At 37.8% G+C, this 14,918-nt stretch overlaps 1 protein-coding gene, 1 non-coding gene and 1 pseudogene across 7 annotated transcripts in view; 1 reads left to right on the top strand and 2 right to left on the bottom strand.

The window, feature by feature from the left end:
- Positions 1-14,918, top strand: part of VPS13A (vacuolar protein sorting 13 homolog A) — a 293,093-nt gene that overhangs the window by 17,248 nt on the left and 260,927 nt on the right. The gene's annotated exons all lie outside the window — the stretch shown is intronic.
- On the bottom strand, positions 292-478 carry LOC111760264 (U2 spliceosomal RNA). The gene has a single exon (XR_002794010.2). It is a non-coding gene; the product is annotated as a U2 spliceosomal RNA (small nuclear RNA).
- Positions 4,528-5,025, bottom strand: LOC101412489 (sorting nexin-24 pseudogene; annotated as a pseudogene).

Here is a 14,918-nt window from a genome sequence, read left to right as displayed (position 1 = left end):
GCCTCCTACTCGGTCACCATCTTCCTGAAACACTCTTACTAATTCTGTTCTTTCTTAATGTAGGTTTTTGCAGCTATAAATTTCCCTTTGGTTACTGCTTTTGTTGTATTCGATAAGTTTTCACATGTATTTTTATTTTCATGCGTCTCAAGCTTATTGTTTATTTTCCTAGTGGTTCTTTTCTTTCATGCATTCATTGTTTAAGATGATAATTTTCTGGGTTTTCCTCTGTTATTGATTTTTTAGCTCCATCCATTGTGGTTAGAAGATACTATGTATGAATTTTTTTTTTTTTGGTGCACCACGTTCCTGGAAGTACTACAATACCAGGTCAAATGCATGGAGTGAACGGACAAGCCCCCATTCCCTCTCCCAGCTCCAAAAATCCATTTAATATATTGTCCTCGGATAGGGGACGTATCAGGTGTCAAACTGATAAGAACAGATACTCTGTGTATGATTTTGACCTCTTAAATTTACTGAGAATTATTTTATGATGTAACATATGGTCTGTTCTAGAGAATATTTCATACACACTTGAGAAGATGTGTATTTTGCTGTTGTTAGGTGTTCCATTATGTCTCTTAGGCTTAATTGGTTTAATAGTGTTGTTTAAGTTATTTTTTCCTTATTGATATTCTGTTTGCGTGTTCTTTTATTTAAAATGGAATATTGAAGTCTCCAACTTATTGTAGAATTGTCTGTTTCTCCCTTCAGTTCTATCAGTGTTTGCTTCAGATATTTCGTGGCTCTTCTTGGTATATATGTGTTTATGGTGGTTGTATTTTGATGAAGTGTCCTTTTATCAATATAGAATGTGTTTTTTATCTCTTTTAGCAATTGACTTAAGACTATTTTGCATGATGTAAATTGTGACAGTTCCAGTTCTTTCATGAATCCCCAAAAGAAAAAGATTGTTTTTAAACTAATCCATTCCTGTGGGTTTGGGGCTATTTTGATTGGACTACATCAGTGAGTTATGACACAGCTGCAGAAAGGTAGAGAAGCCCCGGGAGGCTGAGATACATGAGCCCTGCCTGATCACCACATGACAGGATGCCAGGATCACTAGTAGCTGACTTTGGTGAGAAAGAATCTCTGATGCCTCCTTGGTTTGGATATTTCACGGTCTTGGAACTATAAGCTTTTACCCCAAATAAAATTCCCATTATAAAAGCCAACCCATTTCTGGTACTTTGCATTGGCAGCCTCTTGGCAAACTAAGATGCTAATATAGCATCCATTTTCCCTGTGGTTACTATTTGCATGGAATATTTTATTTCATCCTTTTACTTTCAACCTGTTAATAGCTGTGGTGGTTTGGGGTTTTATGAATCACAGACATGTTCTTAAACATCATCCATTCCTTTGGGTTTGAACTCATTGTAAGCAGGACCTTTTTTTTTTAAAGATTTATTTATTTATTTATTTCTCTCCCCTCCCCCCCCTCCCCCGCCCCAGTTGTCTGTTCTCTGTGTCTATTTGCTGTGTGTTCTTCTTTGTCCGCCTCTGTTGTTGTCAGCGGCACGGGAATCTGTGTTTCTTTTTGTTGTGTTATCTTGTTGTGTCAGCTCTCCGTGTGTGTGGCACCATTCTTGGGCAGGCTGCACTTTCTTTTGCGCTGGGCGGCTCTCCTTATGGGGCGCACTCCTTGCACATGGGGCTCCCCTGCGCAGGGGGGCACCCCTGCATGGCACGGCACTCCTTGCCCGCAACAGCACTGCACGTGGGCCAGCTCCACACGGGTCAAGAGGCCCAGGGTTTGAACCGTGGACCTCCCATGTCGTAGATGGACGCCCTAACCGCGGGTCAAGTCCGCTTCCCAGGATGGGTCTTAATCCTATCACTGGAGTCCTTTATAAGTGGAATGAAATTCAGCCAAAAAAAAGAGAAAGCCAGAGAGAGCAGCGAGAAGCTGAATATCAACAGAACATGTAAGAGAAAGGGAGAGACCAGGACACCCCATGATTTGCCTTGTCATGTGACAAGCTAAGGACAAAGGATCACCAGTAGCCAGCCCCAGAATGACACAGTCTTCAGGGAGAAAATATTGCCTTGATGATGCCTTGATTTGTAATGTTTCCTAACCTCAAAACTGTGAGCAAATAAATTCCCATTGTTTAAGCTGAAGCCTTTCATGGTATTTGCTTAACAGCTTAGGAAACTAAATTGTCTTTGTGTCTAAAGTGAATCTCTTGTAAACCATATATCCCTGGATTATGTTTTTAAAATTTAAAAGGCAGATTCTACTAATCTGCCTTTTAATTGGTAAGTTTAATCCATTTATGTTTAAATTATTGATAGGAAAAGACTTAATTTCTACCATTGTATTATTTTTTTTCTAGATGTCTATTTTTTTTGGTTCCTCCGTTCTTCCAATACTGCCTTTTTTTGTGTGTTTGATATTTTTAGTGTACCATTTTGCTGCCCTTCTCATTTCCATTTCTCTATATTTTTTAGTTTTTTTCTTAGTGGTTACCATGGTGAGATTATAGTTAACATCCTCAAATTATAACATTTCTGGTTTGGATTGATACCAATTTATCTTGATTAAACTGCATTAATTCTGTCCCTGTCCATCTTCATTCCCTCTACTCTTTGTGTTGTTATTGTCACAAGTTACATTTTCATACATGTGTGCCCATTAACAAAAATTAATAATTTCTCCTTTATGCATTTATCTTTATGCATTTGTCTTTTATGCAATGTAGGAAATTAACAGGAGTGACAAGTAAAAAATGTTTTGATGATAGCTTTTATATATGCCTATGTAGTTGCCTTTATAAGTGATCTCTGTTTTTTTGTATGACTTCCAGTTACCCTTTAGTGTCCTTTCATTTCATCCAGAAGGACTGCTTTAGCATACCTTATAGGGTACTATACCTTTAGCATACCTTATAGGGTAGTTGTACTAGTAAAGAACTCCTTTAGCTTTTCTCTCTGTGGGAATGTCCTGATTTCTCCTGTGTTTTTTTGTTTTTTGTTTTTTTACAGGTAGCATATATGTTTTTATTCTTTACCACTCAATGTATGAGTGTGAGATATATGGTGGAGTTATCATAAATATATTTAGCTTACATTAATTCAATATATGAGGTCAGTGAAAAGGAAACAATAAGGCCAACAAAATTAAATGCTGTTGTAATACCATCTATTCAATGAATATCCCTGGATAAACCAAGGTGAGTGTTATTATCTAGTATACCCTCAGGAATTGTCAGTTCACATCTGCCTCTCAGAGGGCAAGCATCTTGCAGGGCTGTGTGTGATTCTCTTGTTTAAAGGTATGTACTTTTTATAAAATGGTCCCCCTCTCTCCCCAAAGAAAAGAAATCGAACATCTTCATTTGCTTTCCAACCAAAGAAACAGTCATTTCTTCCAACTTTGGGGAGAAAACTCATTGTGTTGGATATATAGATTTACAGTATGGCACATTTCTAAAGGACTTTCAAGGGAAATCTTGATAATACTGCATTTTACCTGATTTACTGATGTTAGAAGCTAATCTCTGGGTGTGATGGAACCTTATTGTAATTTAAATAAATATGCCATGATTTAAAAAAAAATGCCATGATACTACCAATATATTTAAATCCCAAATTAGTTTCTTCTTCATATTTAGCATAGTGTGTTTCTGTGAATTAAATACTTTCCTGATGCTAGTACTTAAGAATGTACTTATCACTAACATAGAAAACCTCAGAGTAGAAGGATTAGTGCAGACATTTACCACAGTTGACTAGTCTTAGTATGATTCAGGATATAACTTTGAATTGCATGTGGTGCTATTGAAAGAGTGAGTAACTTTGTCACACTTAGTGCTACCAGGGACCTTCTGTAGCCCCTTTTCATGGCTTTCTAAATTAACAGCTATATTCTATTTCTTAAACATTTGACCTTAACCTGACCCTGGTTTATTTTTAAAAACACCGTGTAGGGAGGCGGACGTGGCTCAATGGATCGGGCATCTGCCTACCACATGGGAGGTCCACGGTTCAAACCCCGGGCCTCCTTGACCTGTGTGGAGCTGGCCTATGTGCAGTGCTGATCGTGCAAGTAGTGCCGTGCCATGCAGGGGTGTCCCTGCGTAGGGGAGCCCCACGCACAAGGAGTGTGCCCCATAAGGAGGGCTGCCCAGCGCGAAAGAAAGTGCAGCCTGCCTAAGAATGGCACCACACACACGGAGAGCAGACACAAGATGACACAACAAAAAGAAACACAGATTCCCGGTGCTGCTGATAAGGATAGAAGCGGTCACAGAAGGACACACAGTGAATGGACACAGAGAGCAGTCAACTGGGGGAGAGGGGCAGGAAGGGAAGAGAAATAAGTAAAAAAATAAATCTAAAAAAACAAAACAAAAAAATACCATGTAATGGAAACATCCCTGCCCTGAATTAAGCCGTGACTGTGTTTTACCACTAGTTAGGACTGTTATGTTACAGAGTTTAGGTTAATTTGGTAGATACAGATTTTCTTTTCTACATCTTTGAAACTTGTTTCAGGATTTTAACCACGTAGTATTTCTATCTCGGCTACACTTGAGGGTAAAATATCCCATGGATAACTCCTTCAGTAATCACATTTGGAAAATTGCTGCCTACAGGCATTATATATGTATCCCTGAGAAACAGCAGCACTGGCTGGTGGGACAGTTTGTTTGACTTTTCAGATTCTGTCTCATCAAAAGATCCTTAACACTCCGCTTTTGGCAGAGAGAGCAAGTGTTGCACATTTAAGAAATCAAAATCTCTTTGGGAAGTTCTTCATTTTCTAAAATGACAGCCTGTAAATGTTTTGCAGCTTTGTTGTTTTTGTTCCAGTACTTTTGAGACCCATTTACTAACATGTTTAGCAGGGATTTCAGGAGTTTTTATATATTCTTAAGTTTTTTGTGCAAGGTATGAAACTGGCTTTTTCCAACAAAATATTTTCTTCCATTCATTAACACTTCTTTCTTAAACACTGTATCTCAGCTCCAAGTCACTCTTACTGTAGTGAAAGGAAGGCATGTAGACCTCCATGGCTGCTCCAGTCAACCAGCAGATAGAGGGCTGAAAATAAATGGGGGTTAGGCTCATGGCTGTGGCTGCCAGCCTCCCCTTACTTTACCAGATATAGAATTCTTGGCTGACAGTTTTTTTCTTTCAGCACTTTAAATATAGCCTCTTTCTACTTTCTGGTTTCCATGGTTTCTGATGGGAAATTGCCTGTTACTCTTATTGAGAATCACTTGTTTGTGATTGTTTGCTTTTTTCTTGCTTCTGAGATTCTCTTTCTCTTTTTACGGTTGAATATACTGTTGATGTGAATTTCTTTGAATTTTTCTGGCCTAAAGGTTCCTGGACTTTTTGGGTGTGTAGATTCATGTCTCTTTTTAAAAAAAAACAAATTTGGGGATTTTTTGGCCATTATGTTTCTTCAGTTTTTTTTTTCCAGACTTGTTATCTCTCATCTTCCACTAATATCATAATGCCTATGTTTGATGGTGTCCATAGGTCCCTTAGTCTCTGATAATTTTTTTTTCTTTGCTCCTCAAACTGGATAATTTCAGTTGTCCTGTCTTTAAGTTCTCTGATTCTTTCTTGTGCTTGCTCAAATCTACTTATGAACCCCTCTTGTGAATTTTTAACTTTAGCCATTGAACTTTTCAGCTCCAGAATTTCTATTTGATTTCTTTTATAATTTCTATCTCTTTATTGATATTACCTACTTGTTCATTTATTCTCCTGATTTCTTTTGTTTCTTTGTCCATGTTCCTTCAGCTCTTTAAAGATACTTATTTTAAAGTCTTTTTCTAGTTAGACCAATGTCTGGGCTTCCTTGGGGATGGTTTTATCAATTTCCTTTTTTCCTGTGACTGTTTCTTCGTATATTTTATAGTCTTTTAAAGAGGACTGGAAAATTGAATATTTTTAGGTGTTAACTCTGGAAACTAGATTTCCCCCTTTCCCTGGAAATTACTGTTGTTACTTGCTGAAGCATACAAGTTGTCTGTTTATTTAATGACTTTTTATAATACTCTTTGTAAAGACTATGTACTTTTGTTGTATGCACTGAAGTTTCTGTTCCATCATCTTTGCATTCAGCCAGTGATGGCTGAATTCCTTGATTTCCTTGATTACTGATAATGAATAAGAAAAGAAAAAAAAATAGAGAGAAAAGGTTCTGGTTCTTTAAATCCCCTCCACTAATGCCCTTTAAGATAACACTTCAGCCTGTGGGGGTTTAAACAGTGTTCAGCCTTTGGGCCAATTCTTCATTGAGTAAAAGCAGTGATCAAAATACACAGCCTCAGTTTGGAGGACATTGTCCTTATTGCCTACTCTGGCAGCAGCACAGCATGGCAGGAATGTGGGTCATTGTCACTATGACTGCCTGCCATGGGACTGGGGGCTATGAGATAATAGCCTTTATACAAAATGCAGAAATTCCCTGAAATTACCAGCTTTCTTCTTCATCAGGCTCTAACTAAGTACATGTTTACCTAGTCTCCAGAGTTTCAAAATAGTTGCTTTAGCCAATTTTCACTAGTTCATTAGTTTCCATGTCAGGACTAATTCCGGAATTTTCTTATTCTACCATCTTCTTTGATGCCACTCCTGCATATTCTGTTTTTGAAATGTTAATCTCTCAGCTTTCTCTTTATGATATGGTCTTGTATACAGGGGTCACTTACTGCATAACCCCTTTATATGAGGTGTTATAGAGGCAGGTGAGTTGCAGTCAGGACCCAGTTCGTGATTTTAAGGAGTTGCTTTTCTGTGACAAGAATACTGTGAGGGAACCAAACAAATGATTGTTACCATCTAATGTTAATTATCGGGATTCTAATTCCTTAAATATAACTTTTAACTCCAAGTTCTAAGGTATTTTCATAGGACTTTAGAGCTGAAAGGGAACAGTTTATTATGAAGTGTTAGTTATACAGCAATGCTGCAAAATACTACACTTAGTATTCATCTAGATTCTACATATTTTATATGTAGATTCTATATATTTTAATAGCTCTTTTGGGCTTTAATTGACATACAATAGAATGCACATAAAGTCTACAATTTGATAGTTCTGACACTTGTACATCTGGGAAACCATCATTACAGTCAAGATAATGAACATATATATCCATTATGCCCAAAAGTCTCCTTTTGCCCCTTTGAAATTCTTTCATCCTAGCTCTCCTTGCCACTCCACCCTTCTTATCCCCAAGCAATACTGATCTACTCTGTCATTATGTATTAATTTAAATTTTCTAGAAATTTATATAAATGAAATTTATAAATATATACTCTTGGATTGGATGCTTTCAATGTGGTTATTTTGACGTTCCTCTACGTTATACCATCAGTAGTTCATTCCTTTATATTGCTCACTGTAGCAGTTTGATATTATCGATGAATTCCAAAAAGAAATATTGGATTGTGTTTGTAAACTAGTCTTTTCCTCTGGGCATATTAAAGTTTATTGGGTTCAGGGGTTTTACTTCTACTTGATTAAATAATGATTAAGGCTTTGATTTGACCACATCAGTAGGATGTTATATCCCTGCCCCCTTGGTGGGTGGGGACTCGCAGAGAAACTGTACCACCAAGAAGGGAAAGGGGAGTCTTGAGCTGGAGCCCTGGGAAGTAAGCACACAGAGGAGCTTGGTTGTGAGATAAGAGAAGCAAGCCCTGGGAAGAGAAGAACCCTGAGCCTAGAGAAAAGCAAACCCCAGAAAGGGAGGAACCTAGGCAGCCTGAATCCTGGCAGGCGTTGGCAGCCCTCTTGCTCCAACATGTGGGAAAAGACTGGTAAGGGAAATAACTTAGGCTTTATGGCCTGGTAACTGTAACCTTCTACCCCAAATAAATACCCTTTATAAAAACCAACCAATTTCTGGTATTTTGCATCAGCAGTGCCCCTTTTTGGCTGACTAATACACTGACCATATCAAGTGATGGCAAGGACATGGAAAAACTGGGACTATCATATGTGGCTTGTGGGGATGTAAAAGGTACAATCACTTTGGAAAACAGTTTAGCAGTTTCTTAAAAGCTAAATATACACCTACCATATGATGTGATGCAGATATTCCAGTCCTAGATATTTACCCAAGAGAAATAATAGCAGATGTTCACACAGACTCATAGAAGAATTTTCAAGGCAGCTTTAATTATAATGGTAAAAAATGGGAAACAAGCTGAATTTCCATCAATAGTTTAATCCATAACTATGTTTTATCACTTGTCTATCCCAATTTATTGTATTTTTAAGTGCTTTTCAAAGTAAATTGGAGAGATCAATTCATTTCCCCCTAAATATCCAGTATGCATATTATTAATTAAAGTCCAGTATTTCAATAGATTTTTTTTTCCTTTTGAGGTAAAATTTGTGTGCAAGGAAATGCACAAATCTTAAGTGTATATTGATTTTGATAAATGGATAAACCTATGTAATCAAAATTTCCATCAGAATATAGAGCATGGCTGTCACCCAAAAATTCCTTCCTGACCCTTCCCAGTCAATCCATCCCACTTCCCAAGGGTAATTACTGTTCTGATTCTTTTCTGCCAAATATTAGTTTTGTCTGTTTTTAGACTTCATTTAAATTGAATCATATAGTACGTTTGTACTCGTGTTTTTGTGTTTTGAATTTGGTGCCTCCCAAAAAGAAAGAGTATGCTTTTGAACTAATCCATTCCTATGGGTGTGGGGCCCTTTCGACTACATCAGTGAGATGTGACTCTCAAGTTGTGTCTCTACCCTCTTGAAGGGGTTTTATATTAATGGAGACACAGAGGCTCGCTGAGAAAGGAAGCTTCTGTTTTTGATCCTGCCATGTGAGACAGGACTCAAGGATTGTTAGCAGCTAAAACTTAAGCACTAAGCCCCCAAGAGGCTGGGCCCGTGGAACAGCTCAAGGCTGAAGAGATGAGCCATATGCCTGATGGCCCACAGTGAAATTTGGGAAGAAAGCAGAGAGAAGAGGGAAACGGACTTTGGCCCAGTGGTTAGGGCGTCTGTCTACCATATGGGAGGTCCGCGGTTCAAACCCCGGGCCTCCTTGACCCGTGTGGAGCTGGCCATGCGCAGCGCTGATGCGCGCAAGGAGTACCGTGCCACGCAAGGGTGTCCCCCGCGTGGGGGAGCCCCACGCGCAAGGAGTGCGCCCGTGAGGAAAACCAGGGGAGGGGAGGAAATTAAATAAATAAAATAAATCTTTAAAAAAAAAAAAAAAAAGAAAGCAGAGAGAAGAGGCCTGGAAAGTGACAAGCAGTGTGCCTAGTCCACAGCTGAGCTCTGGATGATGGTAGATTCTGAAGGGGAAGGCAGGGACCGTGGCAGAGATTGGGTGCCATCTTGCTTCACTGCATGGCAGGCCCTCAGGATCACCAGTAGCTGACTTTGGTAAGAAAGCATCTCTGCTGATGCCTCAGTTTGGCCATTTCATGGCCTTGGAACTGTAAGCTTTTACCCTAAGTAAAAACCCCACTATAGAAGCCATTCCATTTCTGGTACTTTGCAATGGCAGCCAAAGATAACCGGTATGTTCCCTTTCATGTTTGAGGATTATTCTATATGTTAAGTATACCACAATGTGTTTACCCATTTTAGAGATGGACACCAAAGTGGTTGGACTATTATGAATAAAATTCTATGAATATTGTTGTACAGGTTTTCTTGTGGACATATGATTTTATTTCTTTTGGGTAAGTAAATACTTACGAATGGAGTTACTGGCTAATAACTATGTTTTATAAGAAACTGAAAGACCTTTTCCCAGAGCTGTTCCATTTTGTATTCTCACCAATAATGAATGAGAATTTTGGTTATCTCTAACTGTATGAACTTTGTTATTGTCAGTCTGTTTAGTTTTAGTCATCTGGTTGTGTGTGATGGTATTTTAATTTTTTTTTCAACTTATATACAACAAAAGCATTCTTTTTAAAAAATATATATTTTTAAAAGATGTATAGATTACACAGTGTTACATTAAAAAAAATCAAAAGCGTTTTAAAGTGTAAAGTTCAGTGAGTTTTGACATATCTGTATACCTTTATACCCTCTACCACAAGATTTCATCACCCCAAAGGGTTTTCTTGTTCTCTTTCCCAGCCAGTACTGTCCCTTTACCATGCCTTACCCTAGCCCCAATAGCCACTGAGCTACAGTCTCTGTAGATATTATTATTCTGGAAATTTTCTATAAATGGAATCATGATAATATGGTCTTTTGAGACTGGCTGCTTTGATCTAGCATAATGTTCTTGTTTTTTTTTTTTCTTAAAGATTTATTTTTTTTAAAAATTTATTTCTTTCCCCTTCCCCCCCAATTGTCTGTTCTCTCTACCCATTCACCATGTGTTCATCTGTGTCCGCTGCATTCTTGTCAGCAGCACGGGAATCTGTGTCTCTTTTTGTTGAGTCATCTTGCTGCATCAACTCTCTGTGTGTGCGGTGCCACTCCTGGGCAGGCTAGACTTCCATTCGCACTGGGTGGCTTTCCTTACAGGGCGCGCTCCTTGCGGGTGGGGCTCCCCTACACTGGGGACACCCCTTTGTGGCACGGCACTCCTTGTGCATATCAGCACTGCACATGGGCCAGTTCCACATGAGTCAAGGAGGTCCTGGGTTTGAACCACGGGCTTCCCATGTGGTAGGCGGACACTCTATTCATTGAGCCAAGTCTGCTTCCCAGCATAATGTTTTCATGGTTCTCCCATGTTGTAGCATATATCAGTATTTCATAGTTTTTATTGCCAAATAATTTTCATTGTATGGATTTACCATGTTTCCTTTATCCATTTATCAGTCGATCAACATTTGAGTTGCTTTCGCTCTTGGTTTCTATAAAGCCATTATGAACATTTCTGTACAAGTTTCTTGCATGGACATATGTTTTCAATTCTGGATATTACCTAGAAGTTAAGTTGATGGTTAATGTGGCAATAATAGGGAAGTGGATGTGGCTCAAGGAATTGAGTGCCTGCCTACCACCCGGAAGTCCCTGGTTTGGTTCCCACTGCCTCCTAAAGAAGATGAGCAAGACAGTGAGCTGATGTGATGGGCTAGCATGGTGAGCTGATGCAATAAGATTATTCAAGAAGATGATGCAACGAAGAGACACAACAAGGAAACACAATGAGAGACGTAACAAGCAGGGAGCAGAGGTGACTCAAGCCATTGGGCACTTCCCTCCCACATGGGAGGTCCCAGGTTCAGTTCCCAGTGCCTCCTAAAAAGAAGGTGAGCATATAATAAACAGACACAGAGATCAGACAGTGAACAATGGAGAAGTGGGGAAGAAATAAAAATCTTTTAAAAAATACATATGGCAATTATATGTTTAACTTTTTAAAAGATTGCCATTCTGGTTTCCAAAGCAGCTGTACCAATTTATGTTCTCACTAGCAATGTTAGGAGGCTTGCGAATTTTCCACATCCTCATGAACACTTGTTAATATCTTTTTGATTGTAGCCATCTTTGTTGAGTGTAAAGTGGTGTCTCATTTTGGTTGTGATTTGAATTCCCCATGAAGCCGGTGATGTTGAGCATCTTTATGGGCTTATTGACCATTTGTATTTTTTATTTGGAGAAATGTCTAATCAAATCCTTTGCCTATTCTATAATTAGGTTATTTATCTTTTTATAAAAACTGTTGATTTGTGAGAGTTTTTTACATATTCTAGATACAAGTCTCAGATATATGATTTGCAAATATTTCTCTGTTCTTTAGGTTGTCTTTTCATTTTGATAGTGATCTTTGAAACACATTTAAATTTTGATGAAGTTAAGTTTATCTGTGGGTTTGTTTTTTTTCCTGTATCATTGCTTGTACTTTTCATGTCTAAAGGTCATGAAGATCAGCATCTTATTTTCTTATAAATCTTTACTGTTTTAGCTCTGATATTTAGATATTTGATCTATTTGTAGTTAACTTGCATATGGAAGTTCATATTCATTGTTTTTTATTTTTGATGCTATTTTAAATGGGATTTTAGAAAATTCTTAGACTTTATAAGAGCATTTTTAGGTTTAGAGAAAATTGAGTAGATTGTTTAGTTTCCCATGTTCTACCACACCTACAGACAATTCCCCTTATTGTCATCTTTCATTAGTGTGGCATGTGTCATAATTGATGAACTGATAATGATAACATTATTATTAATTAAGCTCATCGTTACCATTAAGAATCACTCTTTGCCCAGTACAGTTTTATGAGTTTTGGCGATTGCAAAATGTCATGTATCTACCATTACAGTCTTATACAAATAGTTTCACTGCCTTAAAATCCTCTGTGCTCTACGTATTCATCCTTTCCCTGCTTCCCTCCAAAACCTTGGCAACTACGAACCTTTTTGCTGTCTTTATAATGTAGTCTTTTCCAGAATGTCATATAGTTGGAATCATATGGTACATGGTCTATTCATACCAACTTTTTTCACTTAGAAATATGTATTTAAGACTTTTCTGTGTTGTTTTGTGTTTTGATAGCAGATTTCTTCTTATCCCTGAATAATATTCCATTGTATATATGTACCACTGTTTGTTGGTCCATTGCATATTGATAGACATCTTGGTTTTTGGCAAGTGTAAATTACGCTCCTGTAAACATTTGTTTATAGGTTTTTATGTGGAGATCAGTTTTTGACTCATTTAGGTATATTCCTAGGAGCATGATTACTGCATAAATTATCTAAATTATCTAAGATAATTATCTAAGTTATCTTCCATAGTGACTGTACTTTTTGCATTCCCACCAATAATAAATAAGATTAGAGTTTCTGTTGGTCCATATCTTTGTGGCTTATGTTCTTCAGTTTTCATTCTAATATATGTCTAGTTGTATCTTGTCTTAATTTCAATTCTCTAATGGTATATGATGTTGAGCATCTTTTCATATGCTTATTTGCCGTTGGTATGTCTTCTTTGGTGAGGTGTCCAGATAATTTGCCCATTTTTTAATTGGGTTATTTGTTTTCTTATATTTGAGTTGTTTTTTTTTTTTTAAGATTTATTTTACTTAATTCTCCCCACCCCCTCATTGTTTGCACTTGCTGTGTCTCTTTATCTTCCTTGTTTCTTTAGGAGGTACCAGGAACCAAACTCGGGACCTCCAGTGTGGAAGGAGGTGCTTAAATGCTTGAGCCATCTCTGTTTCCTGCTTTCTTGGGTCTCTCATTATGTTTTTCTTCTTGTGCCTCCTCTCGCATCAGCCTGTTGTGTCAGCTTGCTGCAACTGTGTGTCATGTCAGCTTGCTGTCTTCTTTAGGAGGCACCAGGAACCAAAATGGGACTTCCGTGTGGCAGGTGGGAGCCCAAACATTTGAGCCACATCTGCTTCCCGTATTTAATATTTAAGAATACCTTGTTAATTTTGGATAGAAGTTCTTTATCAAATATATGCTTTGCAAATATTTTCTCCCAATCTGTGGCTTATCTTTTTTTTTTTTTAAGATACATATATCACACAAAATGTTACATTAAAAAATATAAGAGGTTCTTATATATGCCACTCTCCACACCCCCCACTCCTCCTACATCAACAGTTTCTTTCATTAGTGTGGTACATTCATTGCATTTGATGAGTACATTTTGGAACATTGCTATACAGCAAAGATTATAGTTTATGTTGTAATTTACACTCTCTCCCAGCCATTCACTGGGTTATGGGAGCATATATAATGTCTTGCATCTGTGTGTGGCTTATCTTTTCATTTTATTAACAGTGTCCTTCATAGAGCAGATGTTTTTAATTTTAATGAAGTTCAACTTTTCAATATTTTCTTTTCATGGATTGTGCTTTCGGTGCTGTATCTAAAAAGTCAGTGCCAAACTCAAGGTCACTTAGATTTTCTAAATTACCTTCTAGAAGTTTTATAGTTGGATTTTATATTTTAGATCTGTGATCCATTTTGAGTTACTTTTCATGAAAATTGTAAGGTCTGTGTCTTATGTTCTTTTTTTTTTCTTTTTTTTTTTTGGCATGTGGATGTCCAGTTGTTCGAGCACCATTTCTTGAAAAGACTATCCTTTCTCCATTTAATTGCCTTTGTTCCTTTTTTCAGAGATCAGTTAACAGTATTTTTGTGTGTGTATTTCTCTGCTTTCTATTCTATCCCATTGATCCATTCATCTATTCCTTCGCTATTACCACATGTCTTCGTTACTGTAACTTCTTAGTAAGGTTTGAAGTGAGTAGTGTCAGTCCTTCAACTGTGTTCTTTTTCAGTATTGTGTAAGCTACTCTGGGTCTTTTGCCTTTCAATATTGTAGCAGTTTGATATAATTGATGAATTCCAAAAAGAAATATTGGATTATGCTTGTAATCTGATCTGTACCTGGGCATGACTGAGTTATGACTGGTGGGTGGGGACTCACAGATAAAAGGCATGGCAAAGAACAGAATTGGGGGCTTTTAGTGTTGGAGTTTTGATTTTGGAGTTTGATGCTGAAGACTTAAACTGGAGTCACGAGCAAGTAAGCTCACAGAGGAAAGAGAAGCCAGCCCCAGGAAGGAAGGAACCTTGAAGCCAGAGTAAAGCAAGCCCCAGGAACGTAGAAACCCCGGAAGCCTGAACCCTCGCCAGATGTCGGAAGCCATCTTGCACCAAATAGACTTTAGTGAGGGAAGTAACTTATGCTTTATGGCCTGGTATCTGTAAGCCCCGAAATAAATACCCTTTATAAAAACCAACCAATTTCTGGTATTTTGCATCAGCACCCCTTTGGCTGACTAATACAAATATAAACTTTAGAATTAGTTTGTCAGTGTCTAGAATAAGTTGCTGGAATTTTGACTTAGAGTGCATTGAATGTATAGATCAAGTTGGAAAGTACTGACATCTTTACAATATCAAATCACCCTAGCCATGAACATGAAATATATCTCCATTTATTTAGATCTTTGATTATCTCTATCACAGATTTGTGA

Source organism: Dasypus novemcinctus, chromosome 8, assembly GCF_030445035.2.
Source record: "Dasypus novemcinctus isolate mDasNov1 chromosome 8, mDasNov1.1.hap2, whole genome shotgun sequence".
In the NCBI taxonomy this organism is placed as follows: domain Eukaryota; kingdom Metazoa; phylum Chordata; class Mammalia; order Cingulata; family Dasypodidae; genus Dasypus; species Dasypus novemcinctus.
Note: the sequence above shows the minus strand (reverse complement) of the source record. Positions and strands in the feature narration are given on the sequence as shown.